Source organism: Martes martes (assembly GCF_963455335.1).
Source record: "Martes martes genome assembly, chromosome: 2".
Classification (NCBI taxonomy): domain Eukaryota; kingdom Metazoa; phylum Chordata; class Mammalia; order Carnivora; family Mustelidae; genus Martes; species Martes martes.
Window position 1 is genome coordinate 172,369,550 of NC_137889.1, and position 26,840 is coordinate 172,396,389.

Consider the following 26,840-nt stretch of genomic DNA (forward strand, 5'->3'; position numbering starts at 1 on the left):
CCCGCTGAGCAGGGAGCCCGATGCTGGAGCTCGATCCCAGGACCCTGAGATCATGACCTGAGCCGAAGGCAGATGCTTAACTGACCAGGTACCCCATAAGCAATTTCATACTTTAAATTTCCAGGTTTTCTTTAATGAATATGCTTTTACTTTTATTTTTTAAAAGATTTTATTTATTTATTTAACAGAGAGAGAGATAGCAAGAGAGGGAACACAACAGGGGAAGTGGGGGAGGGAGAAGCAGGCTTCCCACTGAGCAGGGAGCCCGATGTGGGGCTCTATCCCAGGACCCTGGAATCATGACCTGAGCTGAAGGCAGACACTTAATGACTGAGCCACCCAGGTGCCCCATGAATATGCTTTTATTCCAAAAAAGAAAAAAAAAAAAAGCTCTCTGAGTCCCTGAATTCAGTAGATTAAGCCCAGAACCCAACCTAGAGGGTAAGAATATAAGGGACCTGGGGGGTGGGGGAAGGTGCAGGGAGGGCAGTTGTCGGGTACGTCACTGTCACCCCAGCACCACCTCCCTGACATACAAGGATTTACTGTCTCTACCTTTTGGAGCTTAGTGAGGGCTGGAGCTGGGGCTCAGGAGGGCCATCCGTCCAAGGTTCAGCCTCTTTCCCTCATGCTCGCTGCATGCATAGGACTATCACCCACATAATAAGTTCTACCTGTAGAGAATTCTGTCCTTGGCAGCGTGCATTTACGTGGTTGTAATTCACTGGATTGCCAATATTTGGAGAGTCTGACAGTTATTTTTACCTTATATGAATGCAAGGAAACAGAAATTAGAGAATGCCATGAGGATTGTTCAAGAACATACAAGTGTCTCTTCCAGCTTGTGCAAAGTCCCCTTCCTTGTGTCCCACACTTTCAAAAGACCACTCTGATGGAAATACCCTTGACCTCTCCCTTGGGTGGTGTAAGAGGGAATTTATAAGCAATACCGAATTATTCCTTGTCTCTTAACTCCAAAGATGCTCACACATACAGACAGTGGTGGTAAGCTTTCTTCTTGGGTCACAAAGATATAAACTGAACAAAGATAAAGATTTCTGTGGTGGGTTTAAGATGAATCATCACACTGTATAAACTACCCAGACTGTCATAAAGACATACACCAGATACATACTGCCTAAGTAGCTGATGTCTTAGTTGCTAGGAATGGAAATTTAAGGTTTTCTTCAAGTGAAAAAGAAAAGAACACTGGGAGTGTACTCAACCAAAAACCCACTAATTCTGTTTGCCCGGTCCTATATAGGATGTAGAACAAGAACATAAAGGAATATCCAGGCAGCTTGCTTGGGACTTTTCAGTTCAAGGCATGCCCTTTGAGGCAAATTCTGAGAGATTAAAAAAAAAAAAAATGCCAGGAATGTCTTCAAATTTCATTATCATTTTCATATGTGTGTTAAAAGTTGGGGGCCATTTTCTTCAAAAAAATGGACTACTGTTACTCTATCATGTTCTCTACAAACCAAGAAACACCACCATTTATTCTTTCCTCATTCCTGAAGAAGCAGGGAACAGGAAGAAGAAACTGTCCAACTTCTTCCATCTTTTGCATTTTTCCTTCTGCCTTCTTTAGAGCATCCATGACTTCAAGCTGAACAACACAATGTTTAGGAAGAAACAGCCTATACTTTATGCTTAGAGGTTCTTAAAAAGAAGAGGTTGGTGCCCTATTTACAGAGATGATAGTATCTAGCTGCAGGATGCCCACTAATCGATCATTACACTGTCTCCTCCTGAATCCAGACAGGGTCTCAAAACCCACCAAAACAAGAACTGTGGCCATCCACCACTAACCGAGCTCACTATGAAGGCAACTTCCTATTCTGCCCGAAAATGCGTAAAGACTCTTTGGAGAACGTTCTTTACTCAGAGTTCTACAAAAACCAGGATTTGGGATCCTAGGATCATCTTTAAAGTCATGATACAGAAAACATCCAAAGTAAAGAGGGTCAAGTTCAAAACGAGGGTATTTCAGATGAGACATTAAAATATACACTAAGCACAAAACTTTTACTTTTATTTCACATCTGGAAATACAAAGTTTGCTCCCCTGAAGACAATTCAAGGAGTTGGATTACCAGTGTTCAAATCAGTTTTTAATTTTTTGTTTTGTATTACTTCATTTTTTGTTTTGCTTTGTTTTTTTGTTTTTTTTTTTTTAAGATGCAGCACCCTTTCTTCCACCAAAAGTCTACCTGGGTGCAAAAACAGAATTGATAAAACAGAAAGCTGGAGTGCCTGGGTGGCTCAGTCAGTTGAGTGGCTGCCTTTGGTTTGGGTCATGATCCCAAGGTCTGGGGATCGAGCCCCACCTTGGGCTCCCTGCATGGCGGGGAGTCTACTTCTCCCTCTCTCTCTGCCTGCTGCTCTGCCTACTTGTGCTCTCTCTCTATCAAATAAACAAATAAAATTTTTTTAAAAAAAGACCAAAAAAAAAAAAAATAACCCAGAAAGCTGGCTGAAGTGCAGGCAAGGGAGGCATCCCCATTCATTCTGCTCCATTATCGACTGTGGCCAGATGGGGGGCCTGTAGGACTCCAGGCCTGTAGGACCTGTAGGAATACAGAGGGCACAGTTTGGAACCTGCCAGTTAAATGGTCTCTAACGTCAGTTAAAGTTCCAAATTGTTTTGCCTTGACTATACTGCATATTACCAAGAGTGGCAAAAAAGCTTTCAATGAGATCCATATGCTTATGGCAATACTAGCAGTAAAACTAAGCCAGGAGCTGGTTTTCACCCTTATTATCAATGACCTATGAAAGAAAGAGAGAGAGAGGGAAGAAGAAAGGGAGGAGAAGGCGGGCAGGCAGGCAGAACAGCCATATCCTCAAATAAATCACAAAGTAATAGCTGTTAAACTAGATCTCAAAGCACATAATCCTTACCCAAATCTGTGAGGACAGCTTCCTAAATGCTGTTATCCTGGGTAATACCTAATGATCAACGTCACAGTATTTGATAATTTTTAAAAATGTGCAAATTACAAGGGGTGTCCCCAAAATAATTTTGCCCTGTTGAGGCAAAAGAATACAATTCAGATTCTTGCCCTGTTCCTTTTATTAGCTAAGTGAATCCAGAAAAATGTATTCCACTTTTCTGAGCCTTGGTTTCCTTATCCATAAAGTAGAGATTTTATGGAGAACAGAGATTGTATGAGAACAGAGGAAGGACTGCGTGGAGAATAAGAGTATCAGCTACCATTCCTGGCACATACCAGTTGTGCAGAATTGTGAGTTTTCTTTCTATAATGGCAAAAATACCCCTTTAAAAAATAACATCATGGGAAAGGACATGTAAACTCTATGAACTGAAAGCAAATTATTAACCTATAAATGAAATTATAGGCTTTATATAGTTTTGTACTATATCCTAATGAACATAAGAAGGATTACTGGTGTGCCTCTCATGGGTATTCGAACAACAGAAAATTTCCCCCAAATAGAATACTTAGGTTCAACTGTTAATTTCCAGAAAAAATACGATTTTCCAGACTGACTCCAAACACAACCTCTCTCATAAAATATTTTAATACTGTTTTGCACAAATCTTCAAGTAAGATCCATACACCACCTCTGTCCTACGGCTTCACATTCCTCCTGACACTATATTGGGTTCTCCAGGGCATCGGAGAGTTTGAAAATTCTGCGTCTACTACCATTCTTGGATTTTAGTGTGGAGGGGGGACTGTCTTACTAAAGGCCACGTGATTCGGCATGTTAGTAAAATTTGCGGGGCAGTTCCTAGAGAAAAGAAATGGTTTCCAGACATTAACTGGGTTGCTTGATTCACTTCAGCCTCCTCACCCATGCCGCGTTCTCTGAAACAGCTGTGGATACCGCTCACCGTATCGTGGAGTCTTTATGAAGACCTACTCGGGAAATCTTCCTAGATTCTGGAAGAAGGAAAAGCGATTCTGAGAAGAACACCTGATTAATGTTTTAATTGTGGAGGGGGGCATGTGAATCTTAGGGTTGCTTCTCCCTCTTCAACAAATGGCGGGTCTGAGGGTGAATGTCCGGTGGATTTGCGACGGCTGTGGTTCCATCTGTTCGCCCACCTTGACTTTTACCCTTTCTTCTTAATCTTGTCATACCACATGCAGTTTAGAAAGCTGTTCCAAATTCAATTTTGGAATGACAGATACCTGAAATTAATAAATGCATTTTTTCCAAAAGGACACCTCAGCCGAATATCATTTTCCATGTCATGTTCCGCTTCTCGACTCCGTCACGAACCTAGGCTAAAAATCACTTCTCATCCTTTCTTAAGATAAGCCAATGGCCTACACTCAGGGATGCTAGTACATGGGCCTACAGCTACCAGGAGACCAGCAGAGCAAGAGTCAGATAAGAGTTCAGGTAACAGAATCCTTACTCGGCCACCAGCAGTGTTTGACCACGGATATGCCACTTACCTCTCTGGGTCTCAGCATCTTCCCGGTGTCCTACACCAGTTATTAACACTCCACGTGAGAGCTGTTACAAGGATGAAGTTAAGATACTACAAAAGCATCATGTAAACTGCCATCCATTGGCTTCTACCTGGACGGACTGCATTAGCCTCCCAACTGACTCTCGTTTTATCCGCCCTTGCCCACTGCAAACAATCTAGCTCTTGTGGTAGGCCAAGAGAGCTTGAAAAACAAAACAAAACAAAACCACAAGCACAATTTGAGCGGGGCTTGACACCCTCCTGCATAACCTCCACCCTTTCATACGATACGCCCTTTGAATAAAGTCGATATCCTTAGGACAGCCTATAAGGAAGGCTTCGGGTCCTCTTCCAACCTCATCTTGTGCTCCCAATGCCTCCAGCCCTCACCAGTCCCTCTGCCCAGCTGACTTGTTTTCATCCTTAAGGATCATTCTTCAGAAGCCATCTCTGGATCCCCTAAGATCTGTTCCCACAACACCACACAATCTCTCCTTGTACTCCTCTTAACACTAAACTGAGCAATACAAGATTGCCATTTTGAAGGACAAGAACAGTAGAACAAATTGGAAAATTTATATGGTTCAACCTTAACAGTTGTTACTGGTATAATAATGGTCTTCCCTAGTCAGTTGTAAACGTCACCAGGGCAGAATCTACTACTATAATCCCAGTGCCCTACAACCGATCCTAGCACACAGTAGGTGCTGAACTGTTTGATTAGTGTGAGATGTTGTCACTACCTTTTCAATGCTAACTAAGCGCACCGTTCATATATGGTCCCTGGTGGTAAAAACCATGCTTTTATTCAAATGCTACTTCTACCTTCTATAGGAATAAAATGAAGAAATGGAATAAAAAATCATTTCTTAATATCATCACATCTGGCATCTCACGAAAACACAAGTTTCTAGTAAGTGTAACATACCTCACCAGGGATAGAATTCAGCCCACTGGTATGGTACCATTTACAGATTTGTGTTTTTTCACTCAAAATGTTTCTCACCGAAGGGCAGAACGAAAACAATTCTCAAGGGAAACCAGATGATTTGCGTTCATTTCTTTTTACAGCTTTTGCCACGCAATAGCAAATCAGCTGGGGGGGAAAGAAGAGTATCTACAAGAGCGCTGGATTTGAAACTGAGGAATTTTAAAATACACTTCCCTATGATATTCAAAAAGAATGCATCCTACCATGTTCCCAGATCACCCCACCCAACTATATAGCCTGGCTTATGTCCCTAATGAAATGAACAGCACGAAGACCAAGTCTGAGCCAAGGTTGGGTGACGTGCAGGATAGGCTACGCTTATTTGCAAGTGATGTAACTTCATAAAATTAATGATGTTAATAACAGCTAACACTCACTGGGTGCTTATAATGCATCAGGTACTGTGCTAAGCATTTTGTGTGTACACTGTCTTATTTAATCATTACGGCAACCCCATGAAGCGAGTTCTCTGGTAATACTCATCCTGAAACTGCCCATTGCCTAAGGTCCCTCAGCCCTAAGTGATGAAGCTGGAATTCAAACCCAAGAGGCCTGAGACCAGAATCTGCACTCTTAATTAATTTGCGCCATGGCAGAATCTGATTGCTTCCAACTGCATCCTCGTCTGGAAGACTAGAAAACTAAAATTTGTGCTTTAACAAAAATGACAAAGTACTCTGTGTATCCGTATTGCCGTGTCAGTGTCAATTTATGAGTCAAACCTGTGAACGGCAAACCCCCGATTTGTCAAAGACAACCGTCTAAGAATTTTTTCAAGAATTCCAATATTCAGCTTTAAACAGGAAAAGATATTTTCAACCTGGGTTAGAAATAAGGAAAGAAGTGTAACTTTTTGGATGAAGAGTAGAGAATGTCAGATACTCGTATGTATCACAGGCTTAGAAATCCTGGTTATCTGATGGGTTCCCTAGATTCTGATAGGCTGTTATACTCTTTGAAAGGGTAATGCTTGGGGTGCCTGGGTGGCTCAGTCGGTTAAGCATCTGCCTTTGGCTCAGGTCATAATCCCAGGGTCCTGGGTTTGAATCCCACATCGGGCTCTCTGCTCAGCGGGGAGCCTGCTTCTCCCTCTGCCCCTCCTCACACTTGTTCTCTCAATCTCTCACTCCACCCTCCCCCCCCCAAATAAATCAATAAAATCTTAAAAAAAAAAAAAAAAGGAAAGAAAGCATAACACTTTGGGAGGTTTTCGACAAGTCAGAGATTCCACGAAAGGAATCAATAGTCTCCATTTTCACTTTCTACTGCTCAGTCAACAATCTCTAACCTGACTGTTGTCTCTTGCTAACATTTAAAAAAATTAATCTACCCCTTTTAGTAGCAAAGAAAATGAGCACACTAACATTCACACCATAGAAAAATGATTTTTTAAAGAAACACAAATTACTAGTTCTTGACTTAACGATTCCCAGGTGGCCTCGCTCCCTGCTCCCGTCCATCTTTGTGCATGGACATTTGACCCTTTTTATAATATGCACCTTGTTCCAGTGAAATCTAAGGCACCAGCTAGTTACTCATTAAACTTGGGTGCCAAGGGCTGACTTGTACAAATTATGCTGTTAACTGCCCAGTCTGGCCTGTGCGCAGAAGTGGAAAAAAGCAATCATCCTCGCTGTGAAATTCTGTCATATCGGCAGAATTGAACTACAAATTGCAGCAATTCGTGCCTGACCTCTGATCTGTGAAGTTAGTCTAAACCTTTGAACCTCAGCTTGGAACTGAGGAGCAGCACGGACTCGTACTGGGGAAGATGGCTAGCAAATCTTCTCTGCTGTGAATAGTTAACTGTGTGACTGCTGGTCGACCCACATCCACCTCGCCTAGAGTCTACTTCTTATAGAATGGCATTTTAATAAATAAAAGTGTTAAGTTTCAGGTGTACAAATTTATAAATAAATAGGTAAAAACGAAAAGAAAGGAGGGGACTCTGAGATAACTTCAATTACTGGGCACTTAGTGGTACGTACCCAAAAAAAAAAAAAAATTCTCCTTACAAATTGGACATAAAGAGTTTTAATTAAATACTTTTACCCAATGGTACCACGTCTTGTATGTTAAAATTTTAAACAAATATATTATCTAATTTCAATGATAAAATACAAACCCATAATATGCCATCTCTGGGAAAAAGCAACTGTGGGAAATCAGACTTACCTTAAACCCAAACTTAGCTTCTGATACCAAGCATTAAATGAAGAGGAATGAGTAAGTATAATAATATACATTTCTTATGCATACATTTTGTCATAACACTGATTCACCACATTTTATTCATAATGAGGAAGGTTTTCCTTTTGAGAATTAGCTTCAAATGCTATTCAAATTGCTCCATTTCCAGGTAGAAAGCAGTAAATATTGTATTTCTCTGGTTTCTTTCAGTTAATGTTAGAACAAGTAGCACAAAAAACATAACTAAACTATTCTTTATAATGAAAGTGAAACTTACTTGTAGTCTTTAAAGCAGGAAACCTACCCTAAACTAATTCCATTTCATAAACTTTACTACTGGTTTGAAAAAATCATTCTACAAGACAGTCTTCTTATACCAGACCTTTTTTTCAAAGAGGAAATGTCATTATTGCTAAATTTACGTAGCACTTGGCGCAACACTAATTCCGCTTATTTCTCTTACCTTTCGTGATTACATTTCTTAAAATCACAAATCTCTTCTCTAAAGACTGACTGAAATGGCTTTGGAAAATGAAGGTGGACATTACTGATAAATTCCTGCTTCTTATCCCATCGCTAAAATAGCAGCAATCTGTGAAAAGATGACTTTACTCTATGAAGGCCTCGCTTTTTCAAGTATACAAAGTGAAGAGCTTCTGGAAGAACTAATTTTTAAAAAAAGTTCGTAACTTAAGAATTTAGGTTTCGTTGCCGGTAAGGCAAATGGCAGTATTTGAAACTATCACGAAGCTCTAATTTCCCTTTTTTGCCTTCAGTTAAAAAATGGATCATTTGCTTATTCAACCTGATCTAAATTCCTTTAACCCAACACAACCCTCTCATCCTCTCTTTCAATTAGAACAAATAAGGGTGTCCCCTACCTTTCCAGTCCTGAAATCTGGATGCGACAGGCTAATAGTAACAAAAGCTTTGCTTAAGCAACCTTCGCTCCTGATCTCGGGAACTGTGTAACACATGTCTCCTCATTGGTCAGTGAGCTTTGACTATTTAAATGCCTTGGGAGTCATTTGCTAAGGGCACTTGGAATGAGCTTTGAGTGGGTGGTACGGAACGCAGGCAGGTGTTAAAATCGCCAGATACAGAATGCTCAACACCAGTCTCGAAACTGAATGAAAACCTACTGTAACAAAGGGATTTGGGGAAGGCCCAAGAAGACAAAAGCTCCGGCATTCCACAGAGAAAGACATGTATCTGAAATCTTCAATTCCAACAGCACTACTGACGACAAGGAAACAAACGACCTTTTAAATCCATTTTCCTAGAACAAGACAGGTGCCCATGATCTTGTACGGAGATGCAGACAAGACAACCAGTAGTTGCTACGTTGTTGCGGGAATTAAATGAACGAATACATGTTAAGTGCTTAGATACAAATAAAAATTACACAGGAATTAAACCCTCACTTGATTTTTACTTTACTTCCAACGTGGAGCTGGCAAGGGATTTTCTGGTTGGAAGAGGAGAGAAACAGAAGGGTCATAGACAAAGACGCCAGTGGTTAAACATGATTCATGGTAATGAAGGTAGCCCATACCTAACAACGGATTAGGAGGACCGGAAGCACCCAAGCAGAGTAAATACACTCCTTTTCAAGCAGTTAAGAGATGGAACCTCATTGAAAGTCTCTCCAGAGGCTGGGCTTCTAAGTTCCAGCCGCTGAGAGATCAGGGGAACAGGGAACAGAGAGAGGACTGGGGGCAGGGGGGAGGAGGACATCCTGAAAGTGAGGTGACATCTGGGACCCAAGGTCTCCTGAACAAGGATTAAAATAAGCTCCACAGCACATAAAGAGAGAAACAAATCTGTGACTTCAAAGTTGTGGTCTCCAGTTTTCCCTTAGTGGTTGGTTATTCTGTAATTGTTAATCTTACTAAATTCCAGAACATCTTCGCGATTTGAAATCGCCAGGGTGGGGGTTAAAAAGTCCGGGGTGACAAGAAAGGTCTAAATCCAGGTAACTGGCCATTTACCTACCTCAAAATATATATATATATATATATATAGCATTATTACTCCTAAGTAGAATAATCTAAAACTATCACTAGAGACTAGAAAACACCAGCAATTTACTAAAGGGCCCCAATCCAAAACAAGCCTAAAGTGATCATCATGTTAAGTATTATGATTGGTTAATATATAACCGATCAATACAGAACTGATCAGTTCTGGATGGAGGAAAATTGAAGCAATTCTCAACAACATTGGGGCAGTGTTTCCAAAAAACGGATTTTAGACCAAATTCTTTTTGACTACAGATGGGACCCAGGATATATGAGCAACCGAGTATTTTATACAAGAATTTTTACAAATTCTGGGTGCATGGCATGCCTTAAGCCTTAGAAATACAGTATTTTTGGTGTGTGAGTGGGTGTGTGCATGCCCGTGTGTGTATGCATGGACACTGGTACGCATTCTTATTCTGAACATTATCAAGAAGGCAAAGACTCAGGAAAGAAATCATCTCAAGAAGACACATTTTCAAAGTAAGGCAGTAAGGACGGGGCAGCTTTTCACTGAATACCTGAAAGCAAGAACCATAATTACAGCTTGCCCTATTAAAACAACAACAACAACAATATTTTCCTGCTTTTGCTTTGAACAAAGTTAATTTTAAAATACAGGCAAACATACACAACAGATATCTATGGTCTTTTTAAAAACCATGCACTCTAGTTATAACACATTCAAACAATGCAGAAAAGTACACAGAGAAAGTAAAAGCCATCCTTCTCTCACTGCCGTTGGCATGGACGGCTACTACGGAGCCAGAGATGGAGGCAAACTCTAAAACCGGAAGTCAAGGCCACGACGGCAGACACATCGTGCTCCCTCCGCTGGGTTCACTTCTGATACATCGGGCTTGCAACAAGCTGAAGTCATCCCCAGAGGAGTGATCTTTGTCTCAACAAAGCACCTTCATTTTCAGAGTAGAGTGACAGCAGGCAGATCTGAGGTCTGAGATTGGAGAGAAGAGGAAAAAAGGGACACAAGCAAAACAGAAGCTTGAGACAAACTCTAAGGTAATTTGGAAAAAGGAACGAGAAATAAGGTTTCAGACAGGTCTGGGAGAGCAAGAAGTGGAACACAGGTGCAGACATGATATGAAGCCAGGAAGCTATTATGTGGGGCTATTTTAAATACAGGTGATACCTATTAAGGTCATTTTTACATGCTAATAGAGAGCACTAGGTTTTAATTTATCTAAAGACAAAGATAGGGATGCCTGGGTGGCTCAGTCAGTTAAGCATCTGCTTTTGGCTCGGGTGATGATTCCAGGGTCCTGGGATTGAGCCCCACATCGGGCTCCCTGCTCAGCGGGGAGTCTGCTTCACCCTCTGCCTCTGCCTGCTGCTCTCCCACTCATGTGCTCCCTCTCTTAAGTAAATAAATAAAATCATGAATAAAAAAACTTTTTAAATAAAGGCTAAGATATAGCCAATACAGAGATCAAATGAATGTACATTTGCTTTGTAGACGTATATAGTTTTTCAGAAGTCGATATTATACTATTTAGAATTCCACTATTTAGAATTTTAAAATCTTTGTTGTATTAACGCATGAATAAGGCATAAAAAGAAGACACGTTCATATACACACACACACATTCAAGTACTAGGTTCCACGTGAAAAGGTACCAGCCAGTGCACAAAAGCCACGTTACAGCCTCGGTGGTGTCAGCAGCAACAGCGGGCCATGAAGCTAATGAACCCCCATAGGACAGGCGAGCTCAGAGAGGTTAAGGGTGCACATGGATATGTATAAAAGAGTCCTTCTAAAGAATGCATGTGAGGGGCACCTGGGTGGCTCGGTGGGTTAAGCCTCTGCCTTCGGCTCAGGTCATGATCTCAGGGTCCTGGGATCGAGCCCCACATCGGGCTCTCTGCTCAGCAGGGAGCCTGCTTCCCCTTCTCTCTCTGACTGCTGCTCTGCCTACTTCTGATCTCTCTCTGTCAAATAAATTAAAAAAAAAAAAAAAAGAATGCATGTGACACATAGAACTCACCCTGAGAATGGCAATATGGTAGCAAGGGTTCATTCCTTCAAGACAGCTTTTGGTTTCACACACAACACATACAAGGACCTGGCCTCCGTGAGGCATTGTTGAAATCCCTTTACCTGCCCTCTTCGACCACCACCGTGGACCAAGAAGCTTTCCTCAGCTTTTATAGACCAGAATCCTTAAAACTGTATGACCAAAAGCACCACTGGATTCCCTTTTGATTAACCTGGCAAAGAGCCCATTGGGATATCAACAGGAAGAATTACATAATGGACATTGCCATATTGGGGATAAAGAGTTTATCTTATGCAGACATTAGGAAAGGGCTTTAAATATATGGTGTCTTCAGTACAACTGCTTTAAAGAGTAAAATGACAATAGTAACTAATGGGTGTGTTTCAGTCACTCAATATTTATCACCACCTTCTAAGAGTCAGGCATGTTCTAGGTTACTAAGGCTTTAGTGGTGAACAAAACAGACAAAATCCTTGCCCTCATGAGCCCTCAAGTCCTATGGGGCAAAAGACATTTAATGAGTAAAGCAGAAAAATATAGGCATGTTAGACTCTGAAAGAGCTAAGGAGAAAAAAACAAGAGGGAAGGAGCGTTAAGAGTGTGTGGTGGGAAGGGGATGGGCAGTGTCCCGCCTGGTCTCTGACTTACAAGTATATTTACTATTTATTATTTATTATAAAATTTAAGCATGTGAATCCATTATATTTCTAGTGGGATACAGTTTTAATCTAAGCATATAGCTACACTCATTTAAATCATATGTCAAGTCCTTCCTGTTTACATAGTAGTCGCTACTTAATGTGGACACGGGCAAGGCAGCAGACATCTCTCTTTTTAAAGATTTATTTATTTATTTATTTGAGAGAGAGAGAGAGAGAGCGTTTAAACAGAACAGGCTGGGGTGCTCAGAGAGCTCCACACACCCTCACTCTGGCTCATTCCCACCCCCTGATTGTGGATGTGCTTGACTGAGTGACTGTCCCTTAGAAATGTTCACCATGACGGGGACACCACTCAGAGAGAGGAAGAAGACAGAAGATGGGGACCACTCACTTTTCTTCAGAGTCTAGGGTTCCAGCCTCCACTACGGATGGAATTTATCTGAGAGCCCTGTCACATCGTACGTTACTATGCCCACTGCAGGGACTCTCTGTGACTTCTCCCGCAACTCCAATGAGAAAATGAGCCAATAAATTAAATCAAACAATCCCACCCCAAATCCAACCAACTCCTTCCCTCCAAAGCTTTCCTCAAGTAAGGGACGTTTCTGCTGTTACCTTTAAATTTAAATGTGGCACAGAAGCACAGCCCCTCTTGTGCTCTCTGCTTTCCAGAAGAGGCAGTCCCTGGAGAGCCCACAGGCTTCAAGCAGCTGTGTTTGTTACAGGCAAGAGGTCACCTGGGGAGGCAGCCAACAAAGGGGTACAACAAGGTGGAATCATCACCCTTACTCCTAATTTTCACTGAAATTCATCACCTCCTTCTGTAATAAAATAATGGTAGCTACCTCCCCTCTATTGTCCTTGTCACATACCAGGCACTGTTAGAAGTGTTTGGCATATATTCACACATAGAGTCCTCATAAATATATTTTGAGGTTAGGGACGAGTAGGATCCCCATTGCACAGAAGAGAAAACTAAAGCATAAAACTAAGAAATAAAGTAACTTAGAAAACTAAGGCATAAAACTAAGAAATAAAGTAACTTGCCCAAGACAAACAAGTTGGCAATGGTGGAGTGAGGATTTGAACCCAGGCACTCTGGCTTGTGGAGATCGCAGTATTCCTCCCCTACCCTCTTCCGAATCACTGCCTCTCTATCGACTCACACATCCTTCCCCTTGCTGCTCTGACTCGGCCAGTCACGGGCATTTCTGCACTTAACAGGAAAATGCTCTGGAACTTTAGAGACGCTACTCTGAAGCCGGGGGAGAAACCTGTGAGACTCGGTGAGCAAAACCGTAATTTATAAAAGCCACAGAATCTCATTTAAATCTAAAGATAATTCTCTCTGCGTTTTCTCCCTAAACTCTTCCTCTGGCCTAGGCAGAATTCTTCGTTAATACATAGAACCCTGTTAGATTTTAGGGCGATTCCTTTCTGGCCCTCAACCTAGCAAACTGTGGCATCACATAAACTAAGAAATCACCTGTCTTTACCCTTTGTATCCTGTGGTCATGGTCACAGACTTTTTCTTTTCAAAAGAGGAAGTTCAGAATAAATACGGAAGGCGGGTGGAAAGGAGATACCAATTACGAAGTCATAAATAATGTGTAAAACCCAAGCCCTCTGTTTATCTTTCACCAGAGAAAAGCCAGCTAGATTAAGTCACGATGTAAAAAGGAGATTTCCTCCCGTTTCGAATGTGCAGTCAGGTTAACAAGCGCTTAGGAAGCATGTGGTTTGGCCAAGTATTATGTGAGTTTTGCTCTTTAATAATTACAGGAGTTCTAATAATTTCCTCCAAATTACCACAGAAATCCCCTACCATCCTGGCTATACCGAGTACTACGCTTTTCTGTTTCAATAGGTATTTCCTGAGCGCTTTCCATAAAACTGCAAGATGTGCTCCAGTACCGGGGTGGGGGGTGGGAGGTTGGGGGGCGGTGCTGGGGGTGGAGGGCTGGCTGCGGAGGGGGGACCACAGTCAAAGACCTGGACCCTGATGTGGTCTCTATTAACTAAAAAAGAGCTAACCATATTTTGTATATCACATGTATATGTATGTTATATGTATGTATGTTAGGGGGAAGGGGCATAGAGAAATGCAATGAGGGACAGGAAAGCAGGGTTAGGAGGAATGGCGGGGGCTGTTGCTTAGGGCAGTCAGGGAAGTCCTTCCTCTCTTGGGCAGAAACCTGATGGAGTAAGGAACCAACCGTCTGAAGAGAGAAGGCATTCCAGAAGAAGGAAGGAAGGGCTACACGAGGGTAACAGGCTTGGGGTATCTGAAGAAGAACAAGAGAGGGGCAACGTGGCTGATGGACATTGGGTGAGCCAAGAGGGTGAGGGTCACGTGAGGGCCTTAGAAAGGCCAGGACTCTGGGTTTTATGGGGCCGAATGGAGGATTCCAAATAGATAAGCAGCATGATCTGATTTTTCTTTCCTTAAGATCACTCTGGTGTGGTGAAGAGGAGATCACAGGAGAGCCAAGGAGGGACAGGATGGAGGCTGTTCCCGTCCTTCAGGGATGGGATGACGGTGTAAACCACCACAGAGTGCTAAGCCTGCGGTGGTAAGAAGAGAAGCTGACCTCGCATCATATCCTAAAGGCAGAGCGGACAGAACTGGCTAATGGACCACCTGGACCATGGCAGGGTCCAGGATGACAAACATTTTCAGCCTGAGCCATCAAGAAAAGGGCGGTGCCCTATGACTATCTCAGCAACACAGGGCAAAACCTTTTTTATGGCACGGACTTCAGTCACAAGCAGTAAAAACACCAATATATAGTGAGTGTTGTTAATCATCAGGCAGCATATTGGAATATTATTTCTTAAAAAAATCTCGGTCTTAGCTAACCAACACCCTCAGTCCTTAACTTCCCTGCTAATTATATCGGGCATGAACTCCACAGACCTCTCTGGTCTAGTTTTCTCCAGCACTTTTAAGGTCTTTTAATTCAAAAGGAGGCAAGCACTATGGAAAATGGACCATGGGGCCAAGCAACAAAAAAAAATACACAAAATGGTCTCAGGGACCTACGTTATTAAAAGCAATAAACTACACATTTAAGAAACACCCTGGGTAGGTGGGTGGGGAGGGGGATATACAAAAGGTCCACACTCTGGAAACCCTGCCCAACTTTAGGGACGCAAAGACTTGTGTAAACAAGCACCTTCCTAGAAAACTCCCGGAAAGCTCCCAAGCTTCCCGGAAGGTGGAGTTGGGGGGACTAAGGAGTAGGCACCCCTCACTCTCTAGTTCCAAGGCCTGTGCCCACCAGCTGGCTTTCAACTCCACGTGGCTTCCCCCTCCCCCACCTTAGTGTTCTGCTCTTTGGCTATTCCACACTTTTCCTCTCTTGGGCTTCATGACCCTGTTTTTACGTAGCTCACTCATGACTATATCCTCTTTTTTGATAGTCCATGACTGACTTCCCTTCCCTCTGTCCGCCAACAAGGACCGCGACCTACGATCTTCCCTCGTCCTTCTACATCCCCACCTCACAATTACATCACTTGGCCCTTGCTTTCCATCTTCCCTTTAAAAAGAAAATGCTACAGTCTCTTCAGATGTCCTGTTTGGCTAACAACATGAAGCAGGCCAATTAACTCATGTATCATATATGCAAGATACGTGTTCTTTTAAATTTCTCACTTCCATGAATTAAAATGACTCCCAAACCCAACAAAACGTTCAACCTCATTGGTAAGCAAATAAACATAAATTAAGGAAAAATATATAAACAGTATCATTTTTAATCAATAAAATCAGCAGATCTTTGCAGTGAGTAGTGCTAACATGTCACTCTTCAGTAAGACAAGTATCAAGCGATCAAAACTTTTCTTTAAAAATAGTTTATAATCTACATGAAAAGCCTTGAAAACGTTCATTCTCTTCGCTTAGCAATGTCATTAAGAATTTATCCTAGAGAAATAATACAAAAGGAAGTTTACACACAAAGATGTTTATCTCAGAATTCTTTATAATAAATTTAGAAACTACCCAATGCGTGACCTTGAGGAAGCGATTAAATAAAAAAATTATATTAATTGCACAGTCACTAAAAATATATTTATGAAGAATTTTACTGTCACGAGTAAAGGTTTATGACATGTGAGGTTAAGGAAACAGACAGTATGAATAACTGTATGTACAGCGTGCCCTTGGCTGAAACTAGGGAAATGAAAGCCAGGCGCATATAACAAAATATTGACGGTGGTTTGTCTCTGGCTAGTAAGAGTACTGAATACATGTGATTTTACATTCTCTTTTTATGTCCTTCTGTATTTTAACATATTCCACACAAACATTTACATTATGTATCTTTGACATATAGAACTTTGATCATCAGAAAAACTTGAATGATTTGATTCAACAAATCTTTTTGTCCTAGACCATTCTCCCCTTTTCAGCCGATCATTAAGTTCTGCCAGTTTTTTGCTTCCTCTCCTTTCTCACTGATTTCGCTCAGCACTAACCATGCACGACCTTCCACCTCTACCCCTTTGCTTCCCTTCCTGATAATCACTTTCCCCGCTAACCATCCCCCGAGCAGGAGCAGGAACTGTCTACCTTAAGTATGGCTGGGATCATGTTACCCCTAGGAAGGGAATTTGATGTGATCCTTGGTCATCCATAACACTCCAAGCTTTTGATCATGAACTGCAAATCTTTGGTTAACTTCTGACTACAACCCACTGCATAATTTCCCTTTGTTCCTCTCAACCTCAACAGACACACACCCACATGCAAAATCCCCCAAGACTACCTCTCTACCTTCTCTAATATATCCTTGTTTTCTTTCCTAACTCTTCTCTAGAATCATCTAGAAAGCCTTCTCATCCAGGGATCTACTGTTTTCCAAACAACTTTACTGCCACACGGCTTCAGCATCCCTTTTTTATATCCGTACATTTAGCAATCGTTATGTTTGTCATTTGCAATCCGACTTGCCAAATGGAGAGAAATTCCTGTTTTATCACAACACTGCCTAAATAGCAAATGCTCCTAGTGTACGTAAACCATAATTCCACTTCTGAAAATCAAAACTTACACACAAAATTTAAGATCATCTCTGATGAAAAATGAGATACACCAGGAGTCAGATTTTTTGTTTGCTTACATAGTCATCATCTGCTTGCATGACAAGATGGTAGTTCCTCGGGAAGATTACCCAGGCATTTGCCTTCAATCTCTGTCCCCTGCCCACCACAGACACACAGGAATTTGCTACCTCGGGCGCTCAATGATCACTCTTCACAAGAATTCCAAACTATTGGTAAAATATTTTTGACTTACAACATGGAAAACTCTGTTTATGAAAGGATCGTCGTGAAACGCAGCCCTCACAGCTCAATCTCTTGAGCTATTTGGTGAACAACTATGGAAACGGGAAGAAGGACGGTTACATGAACAGTTGTTGTCTTGGAGTCATAAAAACGTGCACGTGGCTGTCTCCCCAGCCCTCCTACCATATTTGGGTCAGGCTTCCCATGTGAAATCATCGGAGTCCCTGACACCCCAGCACTCTGACCACCTCATTTCTCCAGCTCTGTTTTACAAACAAGGAAACCAAAGAAATGTCCACGGTACGGCTTAACACGTCGTTTCAGAGATGCCAATGCTGACGTGCCCATTCCTGAGTTCCAAGTGAAGCCATGGTTAAAACCGTGCTGAGAATCATTTTGATCTGAAGTGTTAATAAAAATGACAATGTCAGTCATGACTCCTGATAGTCACTCAAATGGGTGAATTTTTTAATTGAGAAAACACATTACTGTGGAAACCTACTCTTGTGAAAAGAAAGTAGACATGTCCCTCAAACATACAAATACATGATTTACAGTTACAGCTTATTGCATTTCTTACGAATGGCTGACACCTAATGCATTTATTGGAAGTAAAACTGTAAAAGGATAATAATGATTCATTTAAAAAAAATGGAATACCATCAAGGGTGTTCAGTTCTCTTTCAGAAATAAACAAGGAAAAGTTATCTCCACACTAGACTCCTTACACACACATACACACGTGCCAGAAGACAAGTAATTGACCTCAGGATGGTGGATTAAATAGCTAAACACAACAGCTCAGGTTGAAACTAAGAATTTTTCTAAATTTCAAAGTGAATTAAAAATTGATCTTATTACTTTTCTTTCTACCAAGAACCGAATATTAAATGGAATTTAGAAATATTTATTAAGATGAACTCAAAGACAGACTACAAATGGAGTGGGTTAAAACATATATAATGAAGAATCAATTTCCTTCCTATGTAGGAGCCCTTTCAAGTCAATAAGAAAATATAATCCAAAAATATGAGCAAAGATATGAATAGGCAGCTTACAGAAAAAAAATTCTATGGCCAATAAACATAAAAATATGTTTAACTTTATTCAAACTGAACTTTAGATTTCCATTAAATAAATGGAAATCTAAACAACAAACAGGAGTTTGGGTCCATTTTGCATCTAAGAAATTAATGCCAGTTCTTCTTTAAGAACTCACTAGAGTGGAAGGGTCCCAAGATTTTAAAAGCCATCTGCTCCCCGCCCCACCAAGAGGGAATTATACCATGAGCAACCTTAGGATGGTCAAGACTCATTCGTTAGCTCGTTTAAACCATAGTGGAACTTTTATTAAGGACTGGCAGATGGAACTGAATAATACAAGAAAGAAAACAATAAATCAGTGTCTTAAGAACTGAAATGTTCCTTATGGTCTCTATCATCTGATGACGTAAGGGATTTTACCTCTATGTCATCTATTTCCTTCCTACCCAAAATCCAGTGTCTGAATTTGATATATAATAAATATATTCACACACACACACACACACACACACACACACACACCTTCATACCTGCCTCAGTGTGTGCAGCTTACCTTGACGTCTTAGCACTCTGCAAATTATTTAATGTGCTAGTGGTCTCTGTTGAACTAAAAGTTTTGAAAATAGTAGACAGCCAATAAAATTTACTGACTGATAATTTAGAGCTACAAAATGCACTTAACCTGACAACTCTCAACACTGTTATTCTCAGCAGATCATTGAACATTCTCTTGTATTTTTAAATGTTTAAGAAGCCAAAACCTGGAGTGGCTCCTGGGTGGCTCAGTCGGTTAAGTGTCCAACTGTCGATTTCAGCTCAGGTCATGATGTCAGGGTGGTGAGATTGAGCCCCTCGTGGGGCTCTGTGCTGACCACGGAGCCTGCTTGGGATTCTCTCTCTCCCTCTTCCTCTACCCCTCCCCCCTACTCCCCAAATGCTCATGATCACTCGTTCTCTCTCTAAATAAAGTGTTGTAGTTATTTAAAAAAAAAAAAAAAAAAGCCAAACCCTGGAGAAGTACTTTTGCTGCTGATTCCATGCCACTCTAATTGTCTAATTTGGAACCCACAGCCAGCCAGTCTCCTGAGCACCCCCTGCGCCCCATCTTTCACATCCTTGTATAATTATTTGCAAGCATGGCTACGCAAAGAACAAGCTATACAAGCTCCATGAATTCATACTAAATTCAGTCTTCCAGAGAGCCCAGAAATAGACCCTCAACTCTATGGTCAACTAATTTTCGACAAAGAAGGAAGGGATGTCCAATGGAAAAAAGACAGCCTCTTCAACAAATGGTGCTGGGAAAATTGGACAGCCACATGCAGAAAAATGAAATTGGACTATTTCCTTACACCACACACGGAAATAGACTAAAAATGGATGAAGGACCTCAATGTGAGAAAGGAATCCATCAAAATCCTTGAGGACAATGCAGGCAGCAACCTCTTTGACCTCAACCACAGCAACTTCTTCCTAGGAACATCGCCAAAGGCAACAGGAGCAAGGGCAAAAATGAACTATTGGGATTTCATCAAGATCAAAAGCTTTTGCACAGCAAAGGAAACAGTTAACAAAACCAAAAGACAACTGAAAGAATGGGAGAAGATATTTGCAAACGACATATCAGATAAAGGGCTAGTATCCAAAATCTATAAAGAGCTTATCAAACTCAACACCCAGAGAACAAATAATCCAATCAAGAAATGGGCAGAGGACATGAACAGACATTTCTGCAAAGAAGACATCCAGATGGCCAACAGACACATGAAAAAATGTTCCACATCACTCAGCATCAGGGAAATACAAATCAAAACCACAATGAGATACCACCTCACACCAGTCAGAATGGCTAAAATTAACAAGTCAAGAAATGACAGATGCTGGCGAGGATGCGGAGAGAGGGGAACCCTCCTACACTGTTGGTGGGAATGCAAGCTGGTGCGACCACTCTGGAAAACAGTGTGGAGGTTCCTCAAAAAACTGAAAGCAGAGCTACCCTATGACCCAGCAATTGCACTACTGGGTATATATCCTAAAGATACAAACGTGGTGCTCCGAAGGGGCACGTTGCACCCGAATGTTTATAGCAGCAATGTCCACAATAGCCAAACTATGGAAAGAACCTAGATGTCCATCAACAGATGAATGGATAAAGATGTGGTATATATACACAATGGAATACTATGCAGCCATCAAAAGAAATGAAATCTTGCCATTTGCGATGACATGGATGGAACTAGAGGGTATTATGCTTAGCGAAATAAGTCAATCGGAGAAAGATAACTATCATATGATCTCTTTGATATGAGGAAGTGGAGATGCAATGTGGGGGGTTTGGGGGGAGGTAGGAAAAGAAAAAATGAAAGAAGATGGGATCGGGAGGGAGACAAACCATAAAAGACTCAATCTCAAAAAACAGACTGAGGGTTGCTGGGGGGAGGGGGGACGGGAGAGGGTGGTGGGGATATGGACATTGGGGAGGGTATGGGCTATGATGAGTGCTGTGAAATGTGTAAACTTGGCAATTCACAGACCTGTACCCCTGGGGATAAAAATACATTATATGTTTATTAAAATAAATAAATTAATACTTAAAAATAAATAAATAAATTCAGTCTTCCAAAAAAATTATCTATTTTAATCTGTCCTTGGATAAAATTAATCTTCTTTATGTATGTAGAGTTTAAAAACCTGATTATCAATTTGTAGGCTCATGAGTTATTGTTTTCACTTTTTCTCAATGCATAGCCTAGTATTTTCTAATTTTTCTGGACCCATAGGGACAGAGAAAAGGGGAATCTACATCCTTTCTACTATTTAGTGATGCTCTTGATAAAAAGGTTTAATGGGAAAAGAGAGAGAAGGAAAGGGAGAGGAAGGAAGGGAGAACACTGAGTAACTGAATACTGGTTGTACTGATTCTACTATTAGATCTCGGGGAAAAAAATCCCTTTAGAACATTTTATTTCTTCTTCTTATGAGTAAAATGGAAATAATTATTTCTCCTTAACAATCTTAGAGATGCTGTGAGGGGGAAAAACATACAGTATGAATGAAAATGTTCCACATTTTCAGGAAAAGAATATATATTATTAAAATAATGTTTGCCTATTGTTTTAATATTAAATATTAATACTTATATTCAAGTGGTTAACAAGCTAAAACTATTATCTAGTTACAGCTAACATTTCTATTAAAATATTACTTTTCTTGAAGGTTTTAGGATAATCTTAGCTAATACTATTCATAAATAACTAGAAGTTGGTTATATTTTCAAATATTTTCCAGGATGCTAACTGAAAGTTTCATAGTGAAGACGGATCCACACCTTTTTTCTTCTAGTAAAATTAATGGCCATTCTTTGGCTGAAGAATTAGACTAACAATGTATGGATTTTTTTTTTAATCCCTGAAAAATGCTTATGAGACACATAAACAGGGGGTGCCTGGGTGACTCGGGGGGTTAAGCATCTGCTTTTGGCTTAGGTCATGATTTCAGGGTCCTGGGATCGAGTTCTGCATCAGGTTTCTTGCTCAACAGGGAGTCTGCTTCTCCCTCTGCTGCCACCCCCCCTTCTTGTGCTCTTTCTCTCTCTGACAAATAAATAAATTTTAGACACATAAACAGCAGGCAGAGTACATGCCTTGAAGCTGAAATGAGAACATGTGACTACCCCCACCACTGTGGAGCCTCAGATAATAGGACTTAATATTAAGCTCCTTTGGGGAGCTTAGAGATGGGCACTTCCATACCCGCCTCAAGAGGAGAACTTAGGGTACCAACAAACTTGAATTAGAATTTTTTAGTGATACCATTTTAATAATTTATGGTACTCCCATCTTGAGCTTGTTTCCATTTTGTTAAGGAAAATGCATTTCCTGCCCTTGTCCTTATCATTATGATACGCGTGGACGCTCAAATAAGTCAAGTCTGCAATCTTTCTGAGAAGGAAAAACCTCTTGTTTGGAAGTAGTACTCCAGGAGGAAATGTGTCTCAGCATCTGGGAGCAAATGTAGGTGAGGTTCATCATGGTAGCCTATGCGGGTGAGGTCACGGATGATTGGCAAAGAAGTACGAATGAATGGAAACACACCTCCAGGCTCTGTAGTTGCTTTACATGGTGGTGGCCCTGCCTAGGCCTGTCTGACCTAAGAGCAACAACAATCAAGTGAGAACAGCTAACCCGTACCGAGCATCGGCCAAGTACCAACTCTGAGCTAAGTACTCCACACATTAGCTCACCGATTCCGCGTAACAACGGTATGCAGTAGTAACCACCTTTACGCTTATTTTGCACATGTGGAAACTGAAGTTTACAGAACCAAAATAAGTTGTCCCAAATCTCACAGAATTCACAACCAGGCAGCCAGGCTCCAGAGTCCAAGCTTTGAGCCCTGAGCCACAGTGCCACACAGACCCCACTGGTGAGAAGTCACCGCTTCATCAACTGTTTTATGTCCTTGCCTCATGCATTCAGTTCCCTTGTCACTCTGTCCCCAGAGGGAAGGTCTGAGGTACCCCGAGTCAGCTTCAACAATGGTCATTCCCACTTACAAACTGTCTTGTGAGAAGAAGAATGAAGACAACAGTTAAAAGGCAGTAAACAACCTAACCTCCCACTTTAAAAAAGAAAAGCCAACGAAATCTGAAACAGTGTAAGGGAAGAATGGAAATCAGTAAGAATAAGGATTCAAATGGAAGTCAAGGAAATGGAGAATAGAAAATGAATACAGAAAATCAATGAAACCAAAAGTTGGTTCTTTTGAAGAGATCAACAATACTGACAAACCTTTAGTGAGAATGAGCAAGATAATAAAAAGACTCAACTTGGCAAACTCAGAAATAGAAGAGGAGACATCACTACAGACGTACATTGGGTTCAGATCATGATTACCACAGTAAAGTGAGTATCACAATCAAGTGAGTCAAATGAATTTTTTGGTTTCCCCGTACATGTAAAAATTATGTTTACACTAAACTGTAGTCCATTAAGTGTGCAAAAGCAGTATGTCTAAGAAAAAAAAATATGTGCCTTAATTTAAAAATATTGCTAGAACATGCTAACCATTATCGGAGTTTTCATTGAGTCATAATATTTTTGCTGGTAGAGGTCTTGTCTCAATGTTGATGGCTGCTACTGATCAGGGTGGCGGTTGCTGAAGGTTGGGGAGGTTGTGGCAATTTCTTAAAATAAGACAACGAAGTTTGACACATCTTCCTTTCATTTAAACACTCAGGAGTCACTACAGTTATTTACTGGCCTAAATTCAATATTGTGTCTCAGGAAATAGGGAGGCCCAAGGAGAGGGAGAGAGATGGGGAACAGCCAGTCAGTGAAGCAAACAGGACACACACAACATTTATCAACTATGTTCGCCATCTTATATGAGTGTGGCTCATGGAGTCCCAAAACAATTACAACAGTAACACCAAAGATCACTGATCACAGATCGCCCTAACAAATATAAGGAGAAAGTTTGAAATATTGCAAGAATTACCAAAATGTCACACAAAGAGACATTAAGTGAACAAATGCTGTTGGAGAAATGGTGTTGACAGAACTCCTACAACCCAATAAAAAGACAAAAAGGCAAAGGATCTGAATTCAACATTGTTCCAAAGAAGGTATACAAATGGCCAAAAATCACATGAAAAATGCGCAACATAGTTAGCCATCAGGGAAATGCAAATTAAAACCCCAGCGACATACCACTTCACAGGCACTAGCATGGCTTGAAAAAAAAAAAAAAAAAAAGGATAACAAGGGTTGGCATGGATGGGAAAACATTGGGACCCTCATATACTGCTGGTGGGAATGTAACATGGTGCAGTCACTTTAGAAAGCTGTCTGGGAATTCCTCAGGTTGAACCCAGAGTTACTATATGATCCAGCAACTCTACTCCTAAATATATAACCAAGAAAAATGAATACTTGTGACCACACAAAAATTTGTACATGAATACTCATAGCAGCATTATCACAGCCCCCAAATAGAGACAACACAAATGTCCATCAACTGATAAATAAGCAGATAGAGAAATAAAATGTCATAGAGTCACACAACAGAGCACTATTCACCACTGAAAAGGAATGAAGCACTGATACTTTCTATAACATGGATGAACCTTGAAAACATTAAATTAAGTGGAAGAAGTCACAAAGACCACATACTATCCTGATTCCATTTATAGGAAAGGTTCATAACAGGCAAATCTTTAAAGACAGAAAGTAGATTAATGGTTGTATGAGGCAGGAAGTAGAGGGGTGGGAAAAAAGGGGAAATGACTGATAGTGGGTACAGGGGATTTGTTAGGGAGGGGATGAAATGTTCTAAAATTGATTATAATGATGCTTACACAACTCTGTCAATACTCTATAACCAAGTGAATTGTATACTTTAAATAGGTGAATTATATGTTATGTGAATTTTATCCCAAATAAAGCTGTTATGGAAAGGAAGTGGGGAGAAAAGGAGAGGAGAGGAGAGGAGAAGAAATGAGGAAGGGAGGAAGGAAAGACAGACCAAACGCATCAAAGTGGAAAGATGGCCAATGTTGCTATTCACCATGCCCTTTCAGAAGGATATATTTCAAAAGCTCACCCCAGATGATTTCTCCCATACCAACCATCATGCCCAAGAAACAAAATCCTGGCACGCAGCTGTGGTAACTGTGATGATCATGTTACATGATGATCTGGGTAAAATCTTACCACACAGAATAACATTACGCAGGAGGTTGGGACAACGGTATTTTTATACCCTGGTAGATGGCTTAGTGTCCAGCTCTGTGTTATTCTTACAGGGAATAGCTTTCCAAGAACATGCTTTCTCTGGTCCCCACTCACTCAGCACTCCCCCTGGGACAGAAGTCCCCCATGGTATCTGTGTGTGTGCTTTCCTGGAGATGGGAGTCTGGGGATCAGAGCACTGCTAGACTGAGCAATGTGTAATTAACCTCCCTTCCCAGCCCCAGGAAACGATGATTTTCCTTCCCCTTATATCCTCCTCCTGGGCCAACCCTCATCTTTCCAGCCAACCTTGCTTTCCAATATCCCAGGATGGCTTAGAAGGAAACAAGCTTTGGAGTCTGGCAGACAAGAGGGCAAAAACTAACTTGATCCAATCACTTTCCACTTAGTACTCTTAGGTGAGCTTCGAATGCCAAACTTGTAAAATGAAGATCACACAGTACCCAAATTGTTTAAAAAAAAAAAAAAAAGGTACTTATAGGGGCGCCTGGGTGGCTCAGTGGGTTAAACCTCTACCTTCGGCTCAGGTCATGATCTCAGGGTCCTGGGATTGTGCCCCACGTCAGGCTCTCTGCTCAGCAGGGAGCCTGCTTCTGCCTCTCTCTCTGCCTGCCTCTCTGCCTACTTCTTGTGATCTCTCTCTGACAAATAAATAAATAAAATCTTAAAAAAAAAAAAGTATTTGTAGGGGCGCAAGCGTGTATCAGTCCGTTAAGCAGTCAACTCTGGATCTCAGCTAAGGTCTTGATCTCAGGGGGTGAGTTCAAGCCCCACACGGGTGTGGAGCCTATGTGTAAAAATAATAATAATAATAATTCTTTTTTTCTAGATTTTCACTATGAGCTGGGTCTGCGAATATACACCTGAGTAAGACACAGACTCTGTAGCTGGGAAATCCAGGGTCTAGTAGGAGACACAGGAATAGTGACAGACAGTTATTACAAGGCAGTGTAATAAATGTTTGTATAGTATAAATGCATGATAGTATCATGAAGGAGGAAGTGGTTAATTCTCTTAAAGGTAGAACAGAAGGAAGAAGGCTTTATGGTGTGGCTGTGAGACTTCAGTAAGACAATGTGTCCACAGAACCCTTGGCACATAGCTGCTGTTCAAAGAGTATGAAGTTCTTTCCCCACTAAGGGCCCTAGAAATTCAGAAGAAAAAAATAAGTTTTGTCGAGAGAGGTAAAAAGCAAAACAAAAACAAATCAAAAACAAAAAAAAACTGGACAGGACTGTTCCCTGCTCTGGCCAGGGTATTATCAAGGGCTAATTCAACTAAAGAAAGCTGGGCCTCACTTTTTTATTCCTTCCTGCCCATAAACATAATACCTAGAAAGACAGTGATGTAATTTATTTATATTATAATATAAATTTGTATTTATAAATAAATTTATATTATAATATAAATATAAGTGATTTAT

General features: G+C 41.0%; 1 protein-coding gene across 3 annotated transcripts in view; it reads right to left on the bottom strand.

Annotated features, from left to right (window-relative positions):
• RBM47 (RNA binding motif protein 47) overlaps positions 1 to 26,840 on the bottom strand; it is a 70,430-nt gene that overhangs the window by 34,644 nt on the left and 8,946 nt on the right. The window contains exon 1 of one of the 3 annotated variants that reach the window (XM_080796911.1): positions 8,513 to 8,542. The exons of the other annotated variants lie outside the window; for them this stretch is intronic. The gene's annotated coding sequence lies outside the window, so the exon portion shown is untranslated. Of the gene's footprint in view, positions 1 to 8,512; positions 8,543 to 26,840 lie in introns of those variants that run through there. 3 annotated transcript variants of the gene reach the window in all.